We start from the raw sequence: 6,330 nt of genomic DNA on the forward strand, positions 1-6,330 counted from the left end.
GAGAAAAGAGAAGACCTCACAGAAAAGGGAAAAGTAGCAAACCATGATCTGGTGGGACCCAAGTCCTCCCTCCCCCCCACCAGCTCATAGGTAGGAGGAAGAGAAACGGAGCGGGGAGGGAGTAGAAGCCCAAGACTGCTAAATACCCAGCCTTGGAGATCTGGTCCGAGAGCATGAACCCACACTACATGGTGCTCTAGAGACTAGTGGGGTTGGAAAGTAAAGACAGGCAGAATACTCAGAGAGACTGAGATTCTAGCCACTTGTGAAGAACAGGTATGCACAACCTGCCACTCTGGGACAAAAGTAAGGCAGGCACTTTGAAAGAATTCCCAACAGCAAGAGGGGTGCTAAAGAGGCAAAGATTACACAGAGCTTGATGCTCAGGAGAAAGGACAGTTGGACAAAATCATCCCAGCACACTCAGCCCAGTAGGTTGGGAACTTTCAGGGGCTTCAGATGCTCCATACCTCTGGTTGGCAATGAAATCCCGAGGCCCCCCACTGCAATATGCAACCTGCTGCTTCTTCCTCCAGGCAGGCACTGGTCCACATCCCTGCTGCCCCCACCATTGCACCAGGCCAGCCAGAGGGCAGCTCTGCCTAGGGCAGCTACAGAGGATTAATGCAGAAGCTACTTCCTTCTTGTGCACAGCCCACTGGACTTGGCAGTGGAGGAAGACACAGTAGCCAGAAAGCAGGAAACAGCTTTTTCCTCCAGCAGGCGCTGGTGCTACACGCCTGCAACCCCTGCCATTGCTCCAGGTGCCAGGCAGCTCCAGAGAGTAGAGCTTCTGGGCACTAGAGGGTGCTACCTACACAAATTTATTATTCCATAGGAATTACTAGAATGAAACAGCAAAAATATTTTGTACAAATAAAAATTTAAATGCCAGGAAGAGGGACTAAGTGAAACTAAAATCACCAATCTTTCTGATAAAGATTTCAAAATAAAAATCATAGACATGCTCAAAGAGCTACAGAGAAATATTCATGATCTCAGGAAGGGTGTCAAGAAAGAGACAGAAACTTAGAAAAATATAGTATCTGAAATTAAACATACAATGGCGGGATTTAAAAGTTGATTAGATGAGGTAGAGGAGATGGTAAGTGAAATAGAAATTAGAGAACAGGAAAACAAAGAAGCTGATGCACAAAGAGAAAAAAGGATCACTAGGAATGAAAAAAATAATAAGAGAGCTGTGTGATCAATCCAAACAGAACAATATTTGTATTATAGGGGTACCAGAAAAACAAAGAAGAGAGAAAAAGGGATAGAAAGTTTCTTTGAGGAAATAATTGCCAAAATCTCCCATTCTGGGTAAGGAAATAGTATCTCAGGTCATGGAAGTACAGAGATCTCCCAACATAAGGGACTCTAGGAAGACAACGCTAAGACATATAATAATTAAAACAGCAAAGATCAAGGACAAGGACAGAGTATTAAAAGCAGCCAGAGAGAGAAAAAATATCACATACAAAGAAAAACCCATCAGGCTATCATCAGACTTTACAGCAGAAACCTTACAAGACAGAAGGGAGTGGCATGATATATTCAATGCAATGAAACAGAAGGGCCTCCAGCCAAGAATACTCTACCTGGAAAGATTATCATTGAAATTTGAAGCAGGGATTAAATGATTTCCAGATATGCCAAAGCTGAGAGAATTTAACATCCACAAGCTTTCTCTTTGGTGTATATTAAAGGGACTGCTATAGATGGAAATGCAGTCTAAACAGCTGTCACAAGAGAAAATAAAACCACAGTAAAGGAAATAGACCAATTAATTACTAAGCAAATGCAAAATTAAATCAACTATCCACAAAGTCAGTCAAGGAATGCACAAAGAGTACAGAATATGATACCTAATATATTAAGAATGGAGGAGGAATAAAAGGAAGGGAGAAAAAAACCATTTAGAATGAGTTTGAAATAGTGTACCAAGTGAGTTAAGTCAGACTGTTAGATAGTAAAGAAGCTAAACTTGAACCTTTGGTAACCACAAATTTAAAGCCTGCAATGTCAATAAGTACATATCTATTGATAATCACCCTAAATGTAAATGGACTGAATACACCAATCAAAAGACATAGAGTTACTGAATGGATAAAAAAACAAGACCCATCAATATTCTGCCTACAAGAGACTCACTTCAAATCCAAACATATAAACACACTAAAATTGAAAGAGTGGAAAAAGGTATATCATGCAAATAATAGGCAGAAAAAAAGCAGAAGTAGCAATATTTCTATCAGACAAAATAGACTTCAAAACAAAGAAAATAACAAGAGACAAAGAAGGACATTACATAATGATAAGGGGGTCAGTCCAACAAGATGATATAACCATTATAAATATCTATGTACCCACATATATATATGACCATCTACATATGTGAAACAAATACTAACAGAATTAATTAGGGGGGAAATAGAATGCAATTCATTCATGTTAGGAGACTTCAACACTACTCACTCCAAAGGACAGATCAACCAGACAGAAAATAAGGAGACAGAGGTACTGAACAACACATTAGAACAGATGGACCTAACAGACATCTACTGAACACTCCACCCAAAAGCAGGAGAATACACATTCTTCTCAAGTGTACGTGGAATATTTTCCAGAGTAGATCACATACTGGACCACAAAAAGAGCCTTAATATATTTTAAAAATTTGAAATTTTGCCAACCAGTTTCTCAGACCACAAAGGTATGGAAGTAGAAATAAATTATGCAAAAAAACCACAAAAAGCCCACAAACTAATAAAGGCTTAACAACATGCTCCTAAATAATCAGTGGATCAATGATCAAATAAAAACAGAGATCAAGCAATATGTGGAGACAAATGAAAGCAACAACTCAACACCCCAAAACCTGTGGGGTACAGGAAAGGCAGATTTAAGAGGAAAGTATATTGCAATACAGGCTTACCTCAAGAAAGAACAATCCCAAATGAACAGTCTAAATTCACAATTAATGAAACTAGAAAAAAAGTACAAATGAGGCCCAAAATCAGTAGAAGGAGGGATAATAATAAAGATCAGAGCAGAAATAAATAAAATTGAGAAGAATAAAACAATAGAAAGAATCAATGAAACCAGGAGCTGTTTCTTCAAGAAAATAAAATGGATAAACCACTAGCCAGACTTATCCAGAAGAAAAGTATACACACATAAACAGAATCAGAAATGAGAAAGGAAGAATCACTATGTATGATGCCACAAAAATGAAAAGTATTATTAGAGAATACTATGAAAAATTATATTCCAACAAATTGGATAACCTAGAAGAAACGGACAACTTTCTAGAAAAATACAACCTTCCAAGACTGACCCAGGAAGAAACAGAAAATCTGAACAGACCAATTACCAGTGATGAAATTGAACTGGTAATCAAAAAACTACCTCAGAACAAAACTTAACTCCTGGGCTAGATGGCTTCACTGCTGAATTTAACCATTTAGAGAAGACTTAATACCCATCTTCCTTAAAGTTTTCCAAAAAGTACAAGAGGGAATACTTCCAAATTCATTTTATGAGGCCAGCATCACTCTTATACCAAAACCAGGAAAAGACATCACAAAAAAAAGCTAATTACAGACCAATATCCCTTATGAACATAGGTGCAAAAATCCTCAACAGAATATTAGCAAACTGAGTTAAAAAATACATCAAAAAGATCATTCATTATGATCAAGTAGGATTTATTCAAGAGACGCAAGGATGGTACAATATTAGAAAATCCATCAACATCATACACCACATCCGCAAAAAGGAGGACAAAAATCACATGATCATCTCAATAGATGCTGAAAAAACATTTCACAAAATTCAACATGCATTCATGGTAAAAACTCTTAATGAAATGGGTATAGAGGGCAAGTGCCTCAACATAATAAAGGCCATATATGATAAACCCACAGCTAACATCATATTGAACAGCAAGAGGCTGAAAGCTTTTCCTCTAAGATCACGAAGAAGACAAGGATGCCCACTCTCCCCACTTTTAATCAACATAGTACAGTCCTAGCCATGGCAAATCAGACAATACAAAGAAATAAAAGGCATCCAGATTAGTAAGGAAGAAGTTAAACTGACACTGTTTGCAGATGACATAATATTTTACATAAAAAAACCTAAAGAATCCTCCCCAAAAGACTAGAAATAATAACTGAATTCAGCAAAGTTGCAGGATACAAATTAATTCACAGAAATCTGTTGCATTCCTATATGCTAATGATGAACTAGCAGAAAGAGAGATCAGGAAAACAATTCCATATACAGTTGCATCAAAAAGAATAAAATACATAGGAATAAAGCTAAGGAGGTGAAAGACCTATACCCTGCAAACTACAGGACAATCTTGAAGGAATTAAAGAAGACACCAATAAATGGAAATACTTCTCATGTTCATGGATAGGAAGAATTAATACTGTCAAAATGGTCATCCTGCCTAAAGCAATCTACAGATTCAATGCAATTCCTATCAAAATGCAACAGCATTCTTCAACAAACCAGAACAAATAGTTACAAAATTCATATGGAACCACAAAAGACCCTGAATAGCCAAAGCAATCCTGAGAAAAAAGAACAAAGCTGGTGGGATTATACTCCCTAACTTCAAGCTCTACTAAAAAGCCACAGTAAATAAAACAATTTAGTATTGGCACAAGAACAGACCCACAGATCAGTGGAACATAACAGAGAGCCCAGATGTAAACCCAAACATATATGACCAGTTAATATATGATAAAGGAGCCACAGACATACAATGGGGAAATGACAGCCTCTTCAACAACTCGTGATGGTAAAACTGGACTCTGCATGTAAGAGAATGAAACTGGATTATTGTCTAACTCCATACACAAAAGTACACTCAAAATGGACCAAAGACCTGAATCTAAGTCATGAAACCATAAAACACATAGAAGAAACATAGGCAAACATCTCTTGAATATATACATGAGCAATTTTTTCCTGAACACATTTCCTCAGGCAAGGGAAACAAAAGCAGAAGTGAATGAATGGGACTACATCAAGCTAAAAAGCTTTTGTACAGCAAAGGACACCATCAGCAGAACAAAAGGCATCCTACAGTATGGGAGAATATAATTGTAAAAGACATCCAACAAGGGGTTAACATCCAAAATATATAAAGAGCTCACATGCTTCAACACCCAAAACACAAAAAATGGGTGGAGGATATGAACAGACATTTCTCCCAAGAAGAAATTCAGATGGCCAACAGGCACATGAAAAGATGCTCCACATTGCTAATTATCAGGGAAATGCAAATTAAAACCACAATGAGATATCACCTCACACCAGTTAGGATGGCCAACATCCAAAAGAGAAGGAACAACAAATGCTGGTGAGGATATGGAGAAAGGGGAACCCTCCTACCCTGCTGGTGGGAATGTAAATTAGTTCAACCATTATGGAAAGCAATATGGAGGTTCCTCAAAAAACTAAAAATAGAAATACCATTTGACCCAGGAATTCCACTCCTAGGAATTTACCTGAAGAAAGCAAGATCCCTGAATCAAAAAGACATACGCATCCCTATGTTTATTGCAGCACTGTTTACAATAGTCAAGATATGGAAGCAACCTAAGTGTGCATCAGTAGATGAATGTATTAAAGAAGTGGTACATATACACAATGGAATATTATTCAGCCATAAGAAGAAAACAAGTCCTACCATTTGCAACAACATGGATGGAGCTACAGGGTATTATGCTGAGTGAAATAAACCAGGCAGAGAAAGACAAGTACCAAATGATTTCACTTATTTGTGGAGTACAACAACAAAGCAAAACTGAAGGAACAAAATAGCAGCAGACTCAGATTCCAAGGGACTAGCAGTTACCTAAGGGGAGGAGTGGGAGAGAGTGGGTGAGGAGAGAGGGAGAAGGAGATTAAGGGGCATTATGATTAGTACACATAATGTAGGGGGGTCATGGGGAAGGCATTATAGCAGAGAGAAGACAAGTAGCAACTCTATAGCATCTTACTACACTAATGGACAGTGATTGCACTGGGCTGTGTGGGGGACTTGATAATATGGGTAAATGTTGAAACCACAATGTTGCTCATGTAAAACCTTCATAAGATTGTATATCAATGATACTTTAATTAAAAAAAAGACATACTATTATTGCATAAAATACGCTTGTGTTTTCTGAGAGCAGTTGCTTGCTGTAAGTGCTCCTAAGGTGAGGAGGAGGTGGGCATTATGGGGTTTTACTGTCTTAGTATTCTTATAGGCTATTCACAGAAAACAACACACAATAGGCCACTTCATTCATCAACATATGGGTGGTACTA

This window comes from Manis javanica, chromosome 8 (genome assembly GCF_040802235.1).
Source record: "Manis javanica isolate MJ-LG chromosome 8, MJ_LKY, whole genome shotgun sequence".
NCBI classification, from domain to species: Eukaryota; Metazoa; Chordata; class Mammalia; order Pholidota; family Manidae; genus Manis; species Manis javanica.